The sequence below is a fragment of the Lissotriton helveticus genome, chromosome 10 (genome assembly GCF_964261635.1).
Source record: "Lissotriton helveticus chromosome 10, aLisHel1.1, whole genome shotgun sequence".
NCBI lineage: Eukaryota > Metazoa > Chordata > Amphibia > Caudata > Salamandridae > Lissotriton > Lissotriton helveticus.
In genome coordinates, this window is record NC_136071.1 from 812,317,247 (window position 1) to 812,338,175 (window position 20,929).

Consider the following 20,929-nt stretch of genomic DNA (forward strand, 5'->3'; position numbering starts at 1 on the left):
TAATAATATGTAATGCACATGGTATTTTGTGTACCAGCCTTCAATCCAAGGATGACAAAACTGGCAAGAGGTGGATTTGAAAAATAATTCATGTTAGAACTGTACTGTCACAGTTGGGAAGATGCCACAGTGTAAAGGGATATTTGGGTATGTTATTGACAATGTCAAGGACATATTGAACAAAGTCCAGCACTATCTGGATGGTGGAAATAGTATTTTATAAAATTTTTAGCTGTTTACAGAAACTTGTCTTTGCACCATATTTATCTGGAAAAATGTTATGCTGTTGTTATATTATGGAATTTGCAAGTGTGACAAATATCCAAAGACATACTCGTGCCCTAGTAAGGGGGAAAGAAACCAAGGGAGAGGGAGCAGTAGATATGTGCCAAAAAGATAAGCAAGTATACATTATTTGAAAAGATGAGTTTTGAGATTTTTCCTTTACTTTGTAGTACTCGCTACAGATCTGAAAGTGAACCTATAATTCAAAATGTGTAGGCAAGGTAGGAGAAAGAGAGGCCCCCTATCCAAAATTTGGAAAGAAGTGGAACAGTAAATTTCTTGGCATAGGTGAAACAAATGGGACAGGTTAAAAGATAACAAGATAACTTATCCATCAGAGCAAATAGGCCCAAAGTTGTTTGCCACTTTATGAGCCATGCAGAAGGCACTGAACACAGACAGCTTCTTAACAAGCAACTAGGGGTGACGTAAGATTGAATAACACTATGGTAGTAGCAGGCAGCCATAAGAGTTCTGGTTGACTCGAAGACCAAGAGAAACGTAGTCTGGGGTCCCCCAAGCGAATGTAATTTCTCTAGTCAAGAAGCAAGGTGATTAAAGAATGAATGATGGTTTTATGGATAACAAGTAGAAAAAGAGGACAATTTGCTGAGCATTTTGAGAGAAATGCAGCATATTTTTGACACCTGATTTACTTGTTTTGCAAAGGAGAGTTAATTGTGAAAATTGAACTACAAAACCAAGGCCCCCAGTAACAGCGAGAGCAAGACTTGCCATTGCTCATGGGATTTTAGGGAAAGCTTGCAGGAATTCAATGGAAAACCACAACAAGGACCTAGCAAGAGCAGTTAATCCATCCGTTCATGGAATTTGGGGAACAGTTAATCCATCCGTTCATGGGATTTGGGGAACGCTTGCAGAGGTTCAAGCGCAAATGGAATTATGGGAGCTGGGGAAGAAATAGACATGTGTGTACTGGGGGACCATTAGTCACAAGGATGCTGGGGGAACATCAGTTATGATATCATAGCCTGCCTTAAAGAGCCATAGGGGTAAAGCAACAAGAGCCCTGCCCCATTAGGATTTTGTCATAAATTAGGAATTGGGCCCAAGTTAGGATTTTTTCTTAAATTAGGATGTTGTCTTAAATTAAACTTAAGTTTAATTTAAGTTTGTCTTAAATTTAATTTAAGAAGAAATCCTAATTGAAGACAAGATCCTAATTTAAGATAAAATCCTAATTTAGGACAAAATCCTAATTTAAGGCAAAATCCTAATTTAGGACAAAACCCTAATTGAAGACAAAATCCTAATTTAAGACAAAAGCCTAATTTAAGTCTACTAAATGCCTTCTGTGAATACCAAAAGTAGTACGTTTTGGATTTTGTCATAAGTTAGTTCTGTGAATCGGGCTTGTTATATTTACAGAGCCATGGTGTTAGGACCAAAACAGTAATTTGACCAAAATCTGAATCTGTCTAATTTTCTCAAACGCTATATAATAAAGACGTGATGATGTGTCTTTGAGGTCCCAATTTAAGATTCTGTTAGACCTGTCAGTTTTAGGATGGTCTTCAGCCAAACATTTTAACTACACCCCTCCTATTTTTCTGAATTTGTTTTTGTCGGCCTTAGGACTCTGTGTACTTTACCACTGCTAACCACTGCTAAAGTTCTTGCTCTCCACTCCCTAAAACATGGGAAAATTTGCTCACACCTGATTGTCATATTTAATTTACATGTAAGTCCCAAGTAAAGTCGTAGTACATGCACCCAGGGCAGTGGCATAAATAGCCCTTTGGTCGCCTCTGCGTTTTGAAGAGCGATGTGCTGGCGAGATTCCTACGATTACCGCCCGCAACGGCAGCATTGAAGAGCAGGGTGTGGTGGTATTTGCAGCCTGAGATGGCAGGTAAGAGGGGGAGGCCGCCTCCCACAAAACCCGTGCTGACAAACTGCCCTCACCTTGCTGCGCCACTGACCCAAGGCCTGGTAAATAAATGCTACTCATGGACCTGCAGCACGTATTGTGCCACTCACTTAAGTAGCCTTGTAAACATGTCTGAGGCCCGCTATTAGAGCCTGTTGGCAGTTTTGAACTGCAAATTCAGCCTGGTAAATTGAACCTTTTGCCAAGACCTAAACTCCCTTTTTATTACATATAAGTCATCTCTAAAATATGACCCACACAGCCCATAGGGCAGGATGCATTGTAAATCAAAAGGAGGACATGTACTTGTAAGTTTTACATGTCCAGGTAGTGAAAAATTGACATCTCAGGCGGAAGTGTGCAAGGCCCTACTTGTACTTCAATAGGCTGTGCCCTTCCCTCACACAAAGAACTTCACACTAGCCTATTGTGCCTGCAGACAGACTGGGACTAGGGCAGGGAGCCAGGAAATTCTACACCCTTCTGGAAGGGGAACCCTCTAGAAAGCTCTACTTCAAAGGAGGCACTAGGTGTAAAAATAGGGCCCTCAGATCCACTCTTCAGGTCACTTTCTGGACCTGCAGAAGGAATCTCAGCGGACTGCCTGCTGCTGTGGCCTGCTGTGTACTTTAAAAGACTGCTTTGCTGCACCAAGAGGGACTGCTCTTCCGTCTGAAGCCTCTTCTGAGCCACCAGAGGAGACAGGACAGGACTCATATGACTTCACTATATGTAGTTGAAATGCTGCTATTCATAAAGGATTTTAGGGTGACTTTAGAGCCCTGCTGCAAAAGCCCTGCTCTTCTACTTGAATCCCGGTCTTCCAGAGAGACTCCAAGGGCTAGTTGGCTGGCCTCCTTATCAGAGCTTTAAGGACAGAAAAGGCTGCAACCATCTTGAACCCTTGGACCATGACTTTGCGAAGCCAGACCTTCCATGTGGGGCCTCTTCTCTCCAGTCCTGAACCCTTGGAGGTGGTACTAAAGGTAACCAGATAGCCAAAATCCAGAACTTGGGACTTGGAGAATTTTTGACCAAGAAGTGCTCTGATAATAGAGAGGAGACCATGGACTATCTACATGTATATTTACAAAGGTGCATCGACGGTCGGTCTGAACTTCACTGCAGCTCCAGATATGTTCTTCACTGCAGTAGCACATCCTGTTAACCCCATGGATGCTTATGATGAGCCCAGCTCGTCATGAGGCACAGGAGCTGTGCTCATGACGAGCTAGGTTCGTCATAACGGCCGCACCACTCCCCTGCGCGGCGAATTCCACACCCGTGCGGGCGGTCTATTGGAGTGAGCAGAGTCATGACGAGTCCAGCTCGTTATGAGTCCAGCTCCACTGGGCAGCACAACGTGCTGGACTCGTCATGAGCCCCGCTGCGTTGCGCGCGGCCCCTCCACCCAGCACCACGGGGGAATTACCCCACTGTGAAGGGGTTAAGCAGCTCCTCACAGACTTGAAATACAGCCTTATGGCGGTCTCGTCTGCTGCAGCCTACAGCTTTGCCTCGATAGGGATTTTTGACTTCCAAAGAAGAGACTAAGACTAAACATAGAAATCTTTACCACAACTTTGTCCAGTGCCTCCCAGATGACGACTCCTCTTCCTTATACAAAGACAGCTGTCTTGATCCACTGAACTCTTACCTTCTCAGAAATATTTCTTCAACATTTCTTCTAAGTTCAAAGGTAAGCAGGGACAGGGCCCAATCCACCTTGTGTGTCCGACCCACTCTCTATCACTGTGAGCCATACATTTTGACTTTGCCCTAGTCACATGTGTCTAGATATCTGCGGTTGGTGCTTTGATTTTTTTAGGCGCTATTTTCCACTTAAAACTTTAAACTTTAAACTTTAAAAATTCATAACTCACTGGTTATTGAGGCCCCTCGTCTTCAATCAAACTGTTGTGATACCTGGGTTTTCCGTTTCTATATCTTGTTTTCCTCTCTTCCTGGTTCTGTGATTGTAATTTTTCCTAGTCCTGTCTGTAGGGTACTTGTATCTGATCTATCCTGTGACAAGTAAACTTCGTGCCTTGAATTAAAATCCTATATCAAAAGAACAAAGGAACCCACACTCAAAATGTTTCACACCATTCTGATTCGGGATGAAAGAGATAAACAAAACTTAATATGTTTATCTTGGCAATTAGTTATGCCGTTTTATTCAACAATTCTATCAACAGTAGGTATCAATTTAAGTCAAGAGAAGTATCAATGTCTTGAACTTACTGACCATCGACGTGCAACTGAACATTCAAATCAAAAAATTGCGTGATTGCACAAACATGTGACGAAACATGTATACAAATTGTCAATTCAAATCAAAAATTGCGTGATTGCACAAAAATTTGACGAAACATACATATAAATTGTAGAAAATATGTGACTAATATGCAATATACAAAGACAAGTGCAAAGGGAATTTGTCAATATATCATTTCATGACATTATCATACGATATTGAAAAATATTTGACCAAAGAAAAGCCTTTTAATGAGCTTCCATATAACAAAACGACCTCTCGGTAGAGATGTTAACAGGCGTAATGTTCCTAACAGTTTTAACTATTTCTCAACAAGCTAAGATTTAATCCTGTCCGCCTACGCGTTTCGAGTTTGGGAGGTTTCTTCTCAAACTCTCATCAGGGCCAAATGTATTCCATTCCCCATTTGTTGACCTCTGGGGATTTGAGGTAAATCAATTCGTCCAAAAACCTCTTGTGAATCAGTAGGGTCTGTGCGGTAATCTGATATTAAGGTACATGGGGACCAAGTTCGGCTGTAATTCTCATTAATGAAGATGTCCGTGTTGCACCTGGTACATGAATTTGTTCCAACCTGGCAAGGTTCAAAGGTGCCTTGGTTCACAGTAGTGTCGGTTATATGCCTGGGTCCCTTCAGAGTTGTTTTCAACTGCCGCGGTTCTGTCAATTCCGCAGCCTTCTGCACTTCCTCATTCCATCACACATTTGTCACAGGTCGTTTTGTTATATGGAAGCTCATTAAAAGGCTTTTCTTTGGTCAAATATTTTTCAATATCGTATGATAATGTCATAAAATGATATATTGACAAATTCCCTTTGCACTTGTCTTTGTATATTGCATATTAGTATTTGGGCCCGTACCCCACTCATGTCCGAATGGGCCATACTCCCCCTTTTTTGTAAAAGTTGAATTAAAATCCAACATCAGTCCAGGAATGCATTCTCTGAGTCATTGTAAAGACTTGCATGGTAATGGGTTGTGTGGTAAAGAAGCATTCGTTCTTGAGACTGCATTGTAAAGGCACTGCTTGGTTGCCACTGCATGGTAAAGGCTGTTTCACCCACCCAGCGCTCCTTTTCCATAGGACCTGCTGGGAGTCTCCTTGAACCTTGTGAGATTATTCTGCAACTTACTTTTGTATAAGAATTTTTCACCTCACAGACAGATCACTACTTTTTTTCCAATAGGTATAATGATCTGGTACAAAATGTATTCCCTATGCTCAAATTAATCTTTGGTTTTGTCTTTTATAATCTTTATGCAGTCTTTCTGCCTGTTTTTCACGAACAAGCTGAAAATTGCGGTTTTGCTTCAGCTAATTGCTGAATCACTTGTTTAATGATTGCTTCCTTTGGTTTTGGTTTCTACATCAGCTAATTGCTGAATTACTTGTTTAATTATTGTCTCCTATGGTTTTGGTGTACCAATCCCACCTGTAACGGGTCATATACACAGAACAGGCAAAATAATGCATTAATGTAGTTTACTATCTCTTATGGGGTTGTCTATTCCTACAATAAAATCTGGTTTGTCAGGTTTCTTCACATGGCCCCCACCTCCGAAAGGCTTATAGTGTGTGTGAAGCAGATCGGGTGTATACCATAGTATACAGCTCTCCACAATTGTTTGCATCTTTGATTGGGGTTAGATAAAAGAAACTATAATGTAGATATGATTGGTTAAAGTCCCAGAGTGAGACGGAATTAGAAGAAAACTTCATTGAACTTTTTCCCCTCACAGTCCCACATTATATGCCTGGACTGCAAAGCAACTTCAGCCTGCCAGTCTGCACCATCCAGGGAATCTGGTCCCACCCTTCCTGCCAGTTGTGCATAGTCTCCAGCAGGTCATCTTTCATACTTATGTCTCTCTAGGTCAACTTCTCTCTCTGTGTCTCTTTTCTTTGGATCTTCTCCTCTATGCTCTCCTTCACTCCACATAGGTTTATTGTTTTCTCCTCCCTCTTCCTCCTGCAACAAGACAACACTAGGAGTTCATGATGAGGTTATGGCAACTTGGTAACTAGAAAGGAAGTCAATCCGTTAAAAAGAGCAAAGGTTTTAAGTTGATCAAAAAGGGGATTCCTATGGAATACAAATCTAACCATAGCTACACAGTGGCTACTGCCACTGTGAAATATGCATAAATCAACTTGAAGGACTATGAAGGCTTCTATAAGGCAGATATTCACAATACAAGAACCGGATGCAGATCATAACATGTAATACATTTGACTAACAAGACGTTAACTAGTTGGTATTGATCAATCTAAGACTAAAAACCCTGGTTACACTTAGAATTATGACAAGTACAAAAAATATATTTTCCTTCATATTGTTCGCACAAAAGGTCGAATATTAGCATGCAGAAGCCTTGAAAGTGGCTTAGTGGCAGGTGAAAAGGCCCCACCACTGCAGAGTAATGTAACAATCGCCCTCTCATTTGGGAAGACAATGAGAATAAGAATTTTTTATATTCGATTAAACAGTCCCTTTTAAATGAACATATCAAATACCTCTAACACACAAACGACGTTCTGCATATGTAGAATATGTAATGTTATACAGCTATAGAGCACCTTGCTGTACATACCACTATTACATTTGCAGTCGATACTTATAGGTTTGTTATAGAATTTCTGCAACAATAAACCCATGTGTCATTTATCATCATGCATACACTAATGGTTTAACAAAACAGTCCCATGACTTTATGGATAATAACAATCATTCATCCATCACTCTCGCTGATGTCTGTATTTCTTTGGTAAAGTTTCATTTTTGGTTTTGCTACTACCCTTTCAGACGTCACCTTTCAACATAAGGCCAGATTTACACAGTTATTTGTATGCCTAAATGCTATTATGGCATACATAAACCCATTCCTAAATAGCAGAATCACAATCGCTGAGTGAGCAAATCTGTTTATAGAGGCTGGAATTTTGGGTGTTGCACCCAGGGTCCAGCTGCAAAATTTAATATCCATAAAGATAGACCAGGAGTGCATCAGTTTTCATGGTGTAAATGGAGAGAGAATACCCTGAAAATGATTCAGCATTTAGAGAGGAGAGTGGAAAATATTTTCTATTGTAGAAACTATCATTTAAAAAGCAAATGCATATTAAATAGTACACTTGAACTTTTGTGGGTGCCTAGGTGGATGTGCATAAGGGAACTGCGAATCTGAGCGGTTGCAAGTTCCTTGGAGTACACATGGAATAATTTGTAAATTTCACAAGGGTAGACCTTTAGTCAAATGGTATATTTGAGCCTATGTGAGTAAATTTCAGATTTTTAGCAATGGAGTTTTAAAGATCTGACGGTTGATCCGACTCCTTCGTATTCTTAAAGCTCTGTGGAATGGAATACTGAACACACAGCGAGACTAGAGTTAAAACATCACTTTATACTAAACTTGTAAATCAGAACTGTAAAATCCAACCTAGTTGCAAAGTGTAGGGTCAAAAAGATGTGCATGCACTTCTAAATTTGTAACCTTGTCTACATTTCAGTGCTTTGATGTCCCATGTAAAAAGAAAAGTTTCTTGCTATCTAATGATAAGGGCGATAGCCAGTTATTAGATGGTGCAGGGCCCTCCACCAAACAAGCAGAATGTGACAAGGTATTTCATATTTATATGTCTGCTGTGTCTAATTATATATTTGTCATCTTATCCATTAGCTTTACTTGTTTAAATATATTTCATTCATCAATGAGTGTAGTCCAGGCTTCCACACTAGGGCACAACACAGCCTTTTTGGGTGGTATTCCGCTATGGGGTTCTGAATGGTGCTAGAGTGAGGTAGTATCTTAATAAGGATTGTAATTAAAATGTTTAAAATATCAAATATGGGGGCGTGGCCAAGATGGCGACCGCAGCAGACGCGAGTCGGTGAGGCTCCCGATCCCGGCACCAATATATGACCCGTAAATAGCTCAAACTCCCCCCCAGACGACGCCTTCTGCTGCCCTAGGCAAAGGGGGTTGCAGCGATCGGCGGAACGGTGCTGTGGAGGCGGCGGCGGCGGCGGCCGGGCGCGGTGCTACCCTCCCGGCGGCGCTGACATCGGCTGCGCGCCGCGCCCGAGGCTGCAGGAGAGAGGCCCTAGAGTCCACGGGGTGTGTGGCCCAGTCAGAGGGGCACCGAGGACAGCGGAGTGCCGGAGAGGCTGGGACCAGGGGGCCGTGGAACCGGCAGTACCGGCGGCGGAGGTGAGAGGCGGGGTGAGCGCCCCTGGGGCTGCGACCGACAGCAGGAGCGCTAAAATCGAGGCCCAACTTTGGGGCCTACCCCTGTATGTAGAGCGGCAGGAGTGATGGAGTGCCGCGGCTGAGGTACGACCGGACGGCACTTGGGGACCCCCACGATTTCTAGCCCCTGACTGACGAGGCATAAGGCGGCGGCTGAGGCGCAGGAGAGAGACGGGGCCTGGTCGATAGTGTGCGGTGAGCACGAAAATTGAGGCCCCGGTCCCGAGGCCCTTGCCCAACAGTCGGGAGGAGGGTGCGGCATCCGGTGGGTGGGCGCTGTGTGGAGTCCGAAAGCGGAGTCTGTAGCCGGGAGAGGGCCTTGTGGCCGCCACCCTGCACGCCTGGGGACTACCGTGACTACACAAAGAGACCCCGTTAGACTTGAAGTGCACCACAGCGATGCCAGGGAGGCCACGCGGTGGAGGGGTGAGGAGGCCCGGAGATCAACTCACTGCGCGCAGCAGGGGCATCTGACCAGACTGTTCAGGGCCTCCAAAAGTTAGCAGTGACGGACGGCGTCATAGGAGTGTGGCGACCGGTAGAGGCTGCCTGCGCTATGGGGGGGGTGCTCTGCCCAGAGGAGACGCTCTACGGGTGCAGATGACGGGCCCATTTGGAGGCCACACAGTGGGAAGTGAGGGGGCCTGAACACTGCCGTCCCCCAGGAGGCTTCTACTGGGGGAGAGGCGGCCTGAAAGGTGGATGTGATTTCAGACTGTGGGTGTGGCGGAGCGGAGCGATCTCGGCGGGATCAGCGGGCACACGAGCTTGCAGCAGGCCCGAAGCCACCGACGGTTGGTGGGACGTGCGGGCCTCCGGGAGAGCTGTCTTACACTCGGGGGCGCAGGAACAAAGTTACGCGCCTAACCATGTCGGGGGGACAGGGTAAAGGTGGCCGCACAATAACAGAGCAAGTGAGGATGAAAGAGCCCAGATTACCAAAGCCTTCCTGGAGTCACTCTTTAATTCCCTACGGGAGGACTTCCAAGCCCTTAAGCAGGACATGGCGAGTGAACACCGGGAGCTCAGTCAAGATGTGGACGGGCTGGGTGAAAGGGTGGCAGCAGTTGAGGAAGCGGAGCAGTCGCGGAGTGAGGAAGTGGAACACCTGCAGCAGGAGGTCCTACACCTACACGAACAACAGCTGGACTTACAGGCCCATGCAGAGGACCTAGAAAACCGCTCCCGACGGAACAACATACGGGTCCAGGAGTGCCATCCAAGGCGGAAGGGGACGATATCACCCGCTATTTACAGGGCCTTTTAAGGGAAATCCTGGGTGAAAACGAGGACTTCACCATACGTATCGATAGGGCACACAGGGCGGGACTCACACGCAAGGCACCCACACCTCCTCCAGACATTCTAGCATTCTTGCCTGATTTCCCCCTGAAGGAGCGCATCATGAAAGAGGCACGCCTCAAGCAACCACTCCGCTTTCGAGGACACCCGGTGGCTTTTACCACGACCTCTCCGTGATCACCCTACAGAAACGGAGGGCCTTCAAAATCGCCACCACGTTCCTGCACAACAAGGGGATCCCCTACTCTTGGGGTCACCCCTTTCGCCTCATCTTCAAGTTGAACGGCGTGCTGCAGCAGCTCCACTCTTTGCAAGATACTTGTGCCCTGTTAGGGATTGACTTGGCAGACGACTCATTGGACGGTGCGGCCAGGAGCAGCCCCTCTCAAGAGAGACCTTCCCACTCCACGGGGGACGGCTGGCATCGCGTACGGAGGAGGCGGTCGTCCAGAGCGGCCCACAAGCCGGATCCGACTACGATGGCACAGGAGAAATCAGCGGCCATCCAAGAGGTGTCCTGGGACACTACAGCCTCGGAATGAGGCACCTCCTCAAGAGACACAGCTAAGCTGGTGGAGTTTTCCATCTATAGCCATATTTCCATGTGGGTCTGAAGGGGGGCTGGGTGGGGGTCATTGGGGCTGCCAGAGCCACGTTCCCCTTTATTGACTTCTTCCATGGGCCTGAACAAGGTTGTGACTGGTCCAGGACTCTTATGTCTTGTGGGGAGTTCTCTGTTGGTGTTAGGGGGGGCAACGGGTTGGGGATATGGGTAGGGGGGTGGGGACCGATTTGGGTTCTTGGGGGTAGTTTGGTAGGGTGGGGGGGTTCCAGGTTCCGGTAAGAATGGATGTGTGTGGGGACGCTAGTGCACAGGAGGCTGGCGGAGGTGCGGAGGAAGGGGTGATGGAGATGGAGGGGAGAGGAATGGAAGAAGGTCTGGCTTTGGTCAGGGCTTCGCTTCAGGGTATGTAGCTTGAAGGATTGAAGGTTGCTTATGGCGGCGACTGATCTGTGCCTTCTCACTTTAAATGTCCGAGGCTTGAATAACCCGGTAAAGCGCAAGGCGGTCTTGTCTCTCTTGGAGAACTTGAAGGCCAATATCTGCTTCCTACAGGAGACGCACCTCTTGCCCAGGGACTGTCATAGGATGAAATCACGCCATTTCCCAACGCAGTTTTTCTCTTCGGCATCTACGAAGACCGCAGGGGTTGCTATATTGGTGTCCCACCGCTTTAGAGGCAAAGTTCTGCAGAAAAGCGCTGAAATAAAGGGGCGGCTGCTATCCTATAGATTTTCTTTGGGAAAGGACACTTTCACGGCCAGTTCAGTATACGCACCCAATGAGGGACAAAAAAAGTTTTTTCACCATATTCTTAGTGAGACAGCCACGTCCCCGGATAGACATATTGTGATCGGGGGGGACTTTAATTTGGTCTTTGACAACCTCCAGGACAAATCAGGGCAGCGCTATTGACAGATATGCACTCTGTCAGAGGGGGGACATTGGATGTTGAGAGAGTTGGGATTGACTGATCTTTGGCGGAGCTTTCACCCGGGTACCAGGGATTACACATACTATTCCAATGCTCACAAGCCCTACGCTCGTTTAGACTACCTATTGACATCCACCTCACTTACAGCGCTGGCATCCCAGACTGACATTGGGGCGATGGCGCTGTCAGATCATGCGCCGCTCACGGCAATGTTCTCTTTCCCGCCCCTTGCCCGCACTCCGTGTTGCTGGAGATTGTGTGACACGTTACTTCATTGGAAAGAGGTTATAGCCAAAATCAAGGGGGCCATATCGGAGTACATGACACACAATCAGCCTTCGGACACCTCACAGGCCACATACTGGGCGGCGCTTAAGGCGGTGCTAAGAGGCAAGTTCATAGCGCTATCTGCGGCGGAAAATGCGGAGTGGGCGCGTAAAAGGGAGGAGCTGTCGGCAACTACACGAGAACTAGAGAGGATTCACCAGTGGACAGGGGCGTCGAGAATTTGGAGACAGCTCCTTCTGGCATGTCAACAGTTAGCGGCTCTAGACCAAGATCGCGCCTAATATGCAGCTTTGAGGGTCCGTCCTATGTATTACACAGGCAGGGACCGCTGTGGGCGGCTGCTGGGAAGGGCACTCAGGGAACGGTGACAGGGCCACGCGGTGCAAGAGCTAACCACACCGGCGGGCAACAGCGTTACAGGGGATAGGGACATAGCAAATACCTTCAGTGATTTTTACTCCGTATTGTATACTGGAGTCGGTCTTGACCCCGCAGACAGTGAAGCGTTTTTGCGGGCTGTCCCACTTTCCACTATTTCACCTGCGCAATCGGAGGCATTGGAGAGGACGATACGACCGGAGGAGGTGATTTCTGCGATCTCGTGACTTAAATTAGCTAAGGCTCCGGGCCCGGATGGCTACACTGCCATCTTTTACAAGACCTTCAGCCTCCAACTAGCTCCGCTGCTCACCACTCTTTTTAACTCATTTTCAGAACCGGGTGCAATTGCGAGGGATCTGATGGAGGCCACCATCTCGGTCATTCCAAGCCTGGGAAAGATCGCCCGCAATGCGGAGCCTATAGACCCATCTCCCTCCTCAACGTTGATCTCAAGCTCTATACTAGCATCCTCACTTCCCGTCTAGCGCCCCTGATGCAGGGGTTGGTCGACCCGGATCAGGCGGGATTTATCCCCGAACGACAGACGGCAGACAACACTAACCTGATCGAACGGGCCACAAGATTGCCCGGCGAGTTCATGATCCTGGCGGTTGACGCCGAAAAGGCGTTCGATCGCGTCCATTTGCCGTATCTGGAAGAGGTGTTGATAAAGGCGGGACTGGGTGCCAATTTCCGAACTAGGGTGCTGAATTGTTACACCTTCCCCACAGCGACTGTCCGCGTCAATGGTTGCTCATCAGCCCACTTCCCTATTAAACGCGGGACCCGGCAGGGGTGCCCACTCTCCCCCCTACTTTTTGCATTGTATATGGAACCGCTGGCATAGGCCCTCAGGACGGATCCCACAGTTAAAGGGATGAAATTTGGAGCCTACATCCATACAATCAGTTTATATGCTGATGATGTGCTCCTCTCGTTGGCCACCCCGAAGGAATCTTTGCCGGCTAGCGTCGAGATTCTAGATGCATTCGCAAAGGCCTCGGGCTTTAAGGTAAATATGGCAAAATCACTAGCTCTAGATCTCTCCCTAGAACACCAGACTCGTTGCCTTTCTGGAGGAGCGCTTTCCCTTCCACTGGTCCTCGGAGGCGGTCCCTTTACCTGGGGATCCACCTGGCGGCAACTCTGCAGGACACGGTGCGTATTAACTATGCCACACTCCGCCGTACTATCCGTGCGGAGCTGGGTCATTGGCGGCATTTGCCTCTCTCATGGCTAGGACGGGTGACAGCCGGAAAGATGACCATCTTGCCACAGGTTTTGTATATCTTTCGGGCTATCCTGCAACGGCCGCCTGAGGGTTGGATTCGCCAAACCCAATCGGAACTTGCGCAATTTATCTGGAACGGAAGTCGCCCGAGGATGAATCTGCGGTTGGCGATGCAGCCTTGTGGCCGCCACCCTGCACGCCTGGGGACTACCGTGACTACACAAAGAGACCCAGTTAGACTTGAATTGCACCACAGCGACGCCAGGGAGGCCATGCGGTGGAAGGGTGAGGAGGCCTGGAGATCAACTCACTGCGCGCAGCAGGGGCATCTGACCAGACTGTTCAGGGCCTCCAAAAGTTAGCAGTGACGGACGGCGTCATAGGAGTGTGGCGACCGGTAGAGGCTGCCTGCGCTGCGGGGGTGGGGGTGCCCTGCCCAGAGGAGACGCTCTACGGGTGCAGATGACGGGCCCATTTGGAGGCCACACAGTGGGAAGTGAGGGGACCTGAACACTGCCGTCCCCCAGGAGGCTTCTACTGGGGGAGAGGCGGCCTGAAAGGTGGATGTGATTTCAGTCTGTGGGTGTGGTGGAGCGGAGCGATCTCGGCAGGATCAGCGGGCACACGAGCTTGCAGCAGGCCCGAAGCCACAGACGGTTGGTGGGACGTGCGGGCCTCCGGGAGAGCTGTCTTACACTCGGGGGCCCAGGAACAAAGTTACGCGCCTAACCATGTCGGGGGGACAGGGTAAAGGTGGCCGCACAATAACAGAGCAAGTGAGGATGAAAGAGCCCAGATTACCAGAGCCTTCCTGGAGTCCCTCTTTAATTCACTACGGGAGGATGTCCAAGCCCTTAAGCAGGACATGGCGAGTGAACACCGGGAGCTCAGTCGAGATGTAAACGGGCTGGGTGAAAGGGTGGCAGCATTTGAGGAAGCGGAGCAGTCGCGGAGTGAGGAAGTGTAACACCTGCAGCAGGCGGTCCTATGCCTACACTAACAACAGCTGGACTTATAGGCCCATGCAGAGGACCTTGAAAACCGCTCCCGACGGACTAACATAGGGGTACGGGGAGTACCATCCAAGGCGGAAGGGGACGATATCACCCGCTATTTACAGGGCCTTTTTAAGGAAATCCTGGGTGAAAACGAGGACTTCACCATACGTATCGATAAGGCACACAGGGCGGGACTCACACGCAAGGCACCCGCACCTCCTCCAGACATTCTAGCATTCTTGCCTGATTTCCCCCTGATGGAGCGCATCATGAAAGAGGTACGCCTCAAGCAACCACTCCGCTTTCGAGGACACCCGGTGGCTTTTACCACGACCTCTCCGTGATCACCCTACAGAAACGAAGGGCCTTTAAAATCGCCACCACGTTCCTGCACGACAAGGGGATCCCCTACTCTTGGGGTTACCCCTTTCGCCTCATCTTCAAGTGGAACGGCGTGCTGCAGCAGCTCCGCTCTTTGCAAGATACTTGTGCCCTGTTAGGGATTGACTTGGCAGATGACTCATTGGACGGTACGGCCGGGAGCAGCCCCTCGCAAGAGAGACCTTCCCACTCCACGGGGGACGGCTGGCATCACGTCCGGAGGAGGCGGTCGTCCAGAGCGGCCCACAAGCCGGATCCGACTACGATGGCACAGGAGAAATCAGCGGCCATCCAAGAGGTGTCCTGGGACACTACAGCCTCGGAATGAGGCACCTCCTCAAGAGACACAGCTAAGCTGGGGGGACTTTTCCATCTATAGCCATATTTTCATGCGGGTCTGAAGGGGGGCTGGGTGGGGGTCATTGGGGCTGCCAGAGCCACGTTCCCCTTTATTGACTTCTTTCATGGGCCTGAACAAGGTTGTGACTGGTCCAGGACTCTAATGTCTTGTGGGGAGTTCTCAGTTGGTGTTAGGGGGGGCAACGGGTTGGGGATATGGGTAGGGGGGTGGGGACCGATTTGGGTTCTTGGGGGTAGTTTGGTAGGGTGGGGGGGTTCCAGGTTCCGGTAAGAATGGATGTGTGTGGGGACGCTAGTGCACAGGAGGCTGGCGGAGGTGCGGAGGAAGGGGTGATGGAGATGGCGGGGAGAGGAATAGAAGAAGGTCTGGCTTTGGTCAGGGCTTCGCTTCAGGGTATGCAGCTTGAAGGATTGAAGGTTGCTTATGGCGGCGACTGATCTGTGCCTTCTCACTTTAAATGTCCGAGGCTGGAATAACCAGGTAAAGCGCAAGGCGGTCTTGTCTCTCTTGGAGAACTTGAAGGCCGATATCTGATTCCTACAGGAGACGCACCTCTTGCCCAGGGACTGTCATAGGATGAAATCACGCCATTTCCCAACGCAGTTTTTCTCTTCGGCATCTACGAAGACCGCAGGGGTTGCTATATTGGTGTCCCACCGCTTTAGAGGCAAAGTTCTGCAGAAAAGCGCTGAAATAAAGGGGCGGCTGCTATCCTATAGATTTTCTTTGGGAGAGGACACTTTCACGGCCAGTTCAGTATACGCACCCAATGAGGGACAAGAAAAGTTTTTTCACCAGATTATTAGTGAGACAGCCACGTCCCCGGATAGACATATTGTGATCGTGGGGGACTTTAATTTGGTCTTTGACAACCTCCAGGACAGATCAGGGCAGCGCTATTGACAGACATGCACTCTGTCAGGGGGGGGACATTGGAGGTTGAGAGAGTTGGGATTGACTGATCTTTGGCGGAGCTTCCACCCGGGTACCAGGGATTAAACATACTATTCCAATGCTCACAAGACCTACGCTCGTTTAGACTACCTATTGATATCCACCTCACTTACAGCGCTGGCATCCCAGACTGACATTGGGGCGATGGCTCTGTCAGATCATGCGCCGCTCATGGCAATGTTCTCTTTCCCGCCCCTTGCCCGCACTCCGTGTTGCTGGAGATTGTGTGACACGTTACTTCATCGGAAAGAGGTTATTGCCAAAATCAAGGGGCCCATATCGGAGTACATGACACACAATCAGCCTTCGGACACCTCACAGGCCACACACTGGGCGGCGCTTAAGGCGGTGCTAAGAGGCGAGTTCATAGCGCTATCTGCGGCGGAAAATGCGGAGCAGGCGCATAAAAGGGAGGAGCTGTCGGCAACTACACGAGAACTAGACAGGATTCACCAGCGGACAGGGGCGCCGAGAATTTGGCGGCAGCTCCTTCTGGCATGTCAACAGTTAGCGGCTCTTGACCAAGATCGCGCCGAATATGCAGCTTTGAGGGTCCATCCTATGTATTACACAGGCGGGGACCGCTGCGGGCGGCTGCTGGGAAGGGCACTCAGGGAACGGTGACAGCGCCACACGGTGCAAGAGCTAACCAGACCGGCGGGCAACAGCGTTACAGGGGATAGGGACATAGCAAATACCTTCAGCGATTTTTACTCCGCGTTGTATACTGGAGTCGGTCTTGACCCCGCAGACAGTGAAGCGTTTTTGCGGGTTGTCGCGCTGCCCACTATTTCACCTGCACAATCGGAGGCATTGGAGAGGGCGATACGACCGGAGGAGGTGATTTCTGCGATCTCGTGACTTAAATTAGCTAAGGCTCCGGGCCCGGATGGCTACACTGCCATCTTTTACAAGACCTTCTGCCTCCAACTTGCTCACCACTTTTTTTAACTCATTTTCAGAACCGGGTGCAATTCCGAGGGATCTGATGGAGGCCACCATCTCGGTCATTCCAAGCCTGGGAAAGATCGCACGCAATGCGGAGCCTATAGACCCATCTCCCTCCTCAACGTTGATCTCAAGCTCTATACTAGCATCCTCGCTTCCCGTCTAGCGCCCCTGATGCAGGGGTTGGTCGACCCGGATCAGGCGGGATTTATCCCCGAACGACAGACGGCAGACAACACTAACCTGATCGAACGGGCCACAAGATTGCCCGGCGAGTTCATGATCCTGGCGGTTGACGCCGAAAAGGCGTTCGATCGGGTCCATTGGCCGTATCTGGAAGAGGTGTTGATAAAGGCGGGACTGGGTGCCAATTTCCGAACTTGGGTGCTGAATTGTTACACCTTCCCCACAGCGACTGTACACGTCAATGGTTGCTCATCAGCCCACTTCCCTATTGAACGCGGGACCCGGCAGGGGTGCCCACTCTCCCCCCTACTTTTTGCATTGTATATAGAACCGCTGGCGTAGGCCTTCAGGACGGATCCCACAGTTAAAGGGATGAAATTTGGAGCCTACATCCATACAATCAGTTTTTATGCTGATGATGTGCTCCTCTCGTTGGCCACCCCGAAGGAATCTTTGACGGCCAGCGTTGAGATTCTAGATGCATTCGCAAAGGCCTCGGGCTTTAAGGTAAATATGGCAAAATCACTAGCTCTAGATCTCTCCTTAGAACACCAGACTCGTGCCTTTCTGGAGGAGCTCTTTCCCTTCCACTGGTCCTCGGAGGCGGTCCCTTTACCTGGGGATCCACCTGGCGGCAACTCTGCAGGACACGGTGCGTATTAACTATGTCACCCTCCGCCGTACTATCCGTGCGGAGTTGGGTCGTTGGCGGCATTTGCCTCTCTCATGGCTAGGACGGGTGGCAGCGGTAAAGATGACCATCTTGCCACAGGTTTTGTATATCTTTCGGGCTATCCTGCAATGGCCGCCTGAGGGTTGGATTCGCCAAACCCAATCGGAACTTGCGCAATTTATCTGGAACGGAAGTCGCCCGAGGATGAAACTGCGGTTGGTGATGCTCCCACCTGAGAAAGGAGGTTTGGGACGGCCTGATCTGATGCTATACTACCAGGCAACAAAAATCTGCACCCTGGTGGAGTGGAATAAGTGGGAGACGGAGCGGCATTGGCTCTTTCAGGATCAGGCGGTGGCAGGCCGCCCCCTGCAGGAGGTCCCCTTCCTCCATAGACGACACAGACCACCTAATCTATACGTCTCTTTTATCACCAGAGTGCCTTTGGAGGTGTGGGATCAAACTAATGCCCGACATGGTCTGACGCCGTTTCCGTCGCCCTTGACGCCGCTGCTAGAAAATACAGACTTTGGGCCCGGTACGGACGTGCGGGCGTTCGCTCGTTGGCGCCCGGCAGGCTGTCGGGTTTTATCTCACATGTACTCAGACAGAGGGGTGGCGCCTTTTGAGCGCCTACGTCAAGACTATGGCCTACCGGAATCGGAGCGTATCCGTTATCTCCAGGTGCGTCACTGGGCGCTTGACCCCCAAGTGCGAGAGGGAGCTGACCGAAAGCTCAGCCAATACGAGTACTGGCTGCTTTCCCAGACGACGGACAAACGACTTATATCGGACCTCTACCGATTGCTCCTAGAACGATATTCCCGAGTCTACAATGCAGGGAGGGCACGCTGGGAGAGGGAGCAGGGAAGGGATCTGAGCAATAAGGAATCGGAGGACATTTGCTATCGGGCCCGACACTCTGCTTATCGTATGGGCCTGACGGACACTTTTACCAAGCTGGTATCATACTGGTATTACACGCCTGAAAGGCTGTACGAGATGGATTCTTCTCGGGATGCAACTTGCTGAAGGGGCTGCGCAGCGACAGGCACATTAACACACCTCTTGTGGGATTGCACACACATTCAGGGATACTGGAAGGTGGTCCTAGATGAAATCGATGCTCACTTCGACACAGAGATTCTGAGATTCCCGGCCTATGTTCTCTTGGGGCTTCCCAACGCCATTACTTTTCCCCTGAGAGCTAGAAGAGGGCGGTTAATCGCCATAGCGCTGGGCTCTGCCGTTCAGACTATTCTGGCCTTATGGCGCACGGCACATGTGCCCACCATGCAGGGCTGGCTAGGCAGACTTTGGTCAGTCTTAGGAATGGAGAAGCTGTCCTTGGTGAAAGCGGGAGAAGGGGCTAAATATGCAGAGCTATGGCAACCCTTTTTGTTCCTGTTGGCCACAGAATTCAGGGAGGTGACTTGCCCCCGTTATTTACGGCTGCTGCGGCTAACTCAGCTCGATTCTGGAACTAAGGTTGAGTGACTGGATGCGTGTGTGGGGTGAGGAACTGGACCTGGAACGAGGGTGGTGGGTGGGTAGGTTGAGGGGGGGTCAGGGTGTGGGGGGGGTTGGTGGGGTTTGCTCTCTCTTCTGGCATTTACACTTACGCTTCTTATTCAGCCGCATTTCGGTATGGCACAGGGGCTCTTTTTGCCATGTATGCTTTCTGATACGCTATACCCTACTGATCCTGTTTCATATCTAGCACTTGTCGCATATACACTGTTTGCTGTATGTTTGCTGAATTGCATGAGAGTCTTTTGTTCAATAAAAAGATTTAATACTAAAATATCAAATATATCCATTACTGTGAATGTTTCTTACAGTAGTACCTTTGACATTAAAAGAACAAATGAACATTACAATGACATTACAGCTACTCTGATGTTGATCAAAGCAATAATACTGAGAGTTCAGCCTTGGGTCTAGACTGTTTAAGGCCCCAATGTTGGGTGTTAAAAAAATACCAATATCAATGCACGATTTGCATAAAAATTAAATGCAATGTGATGCATGTCTCACCCCCAAAACAGTATAGTAGGTAGTAATGCATTTGCTTTGAAGATAATCCATTGCGGTTAAAAAAGTGAAGACAGAAAAATCTAAAACATCCTTCATGATTACAATCGATCCACAAGTAATATGCTAGCCTTATCACCTCTGTGCAGAGCTACACCAATAGCAAGCTATTACTTGCTCAACTTCATGGGCTCCTCATTATGCCAGTATCCGCTTAAAAAAACTTTCCACATGGTTCTTTTTGGAACTGTTCCGTCTTATGGATTCAACAGATACTTTCTTATACAGTCACTGATGACCTCTCACCTTATAAGATCATCACAATTAATTCAGAACATGTAGTCTGACTATATTTTTTAAGAGCTGTATAGAGAAATGTATCCCTTTAAAATTCAAGCCGTCAAATTTCACAGCAACATGGATTGTTTTAACCCCTTCAGTGCTAATGACAAGGGTAACTCGTCATGGAGTTTCCATTGATTTCAATGGAAAGTCAATGGAAGAGCATCATGTGCCTTAGCAGCCAAGTGGTTAAGGCTGCTCAGAAGTTGAGCGTTTTACTTTTATAAACGTATATACCACAACTCTTACTGCAAGACAATGTTGCATTGTACAATTTAGTGAAATAGTTGGAGGGAGAACCCGAGGTAGTGGGACAAGAGTGGATGAAGTCAGGTATGATATGTTACCATGTTAGGAGTTGATGAGCACAGTGCCTGGTATACAAAGGGCAGGGTGTGGTGTATTTGTACATTGAAGCACGATTGATAGAAGATCTGACAGGCATGGGGTAGCAAGCCTGATATTTTGTTATGTTACATCTTTTAGATTATATCTGTAAGTCAGGCAGACTTCTCCTAAAGTCTTGCACCTTGGCAGCCTGGTGTATTGGGGTGTGTTACATTATAGCTATGTGAATGATGCAGATGGCTTTGAACAGGATTCAAGCTAGTAGAGGGAGCCAGTGGAGGCCCAGCAGCTTGAGAGTTA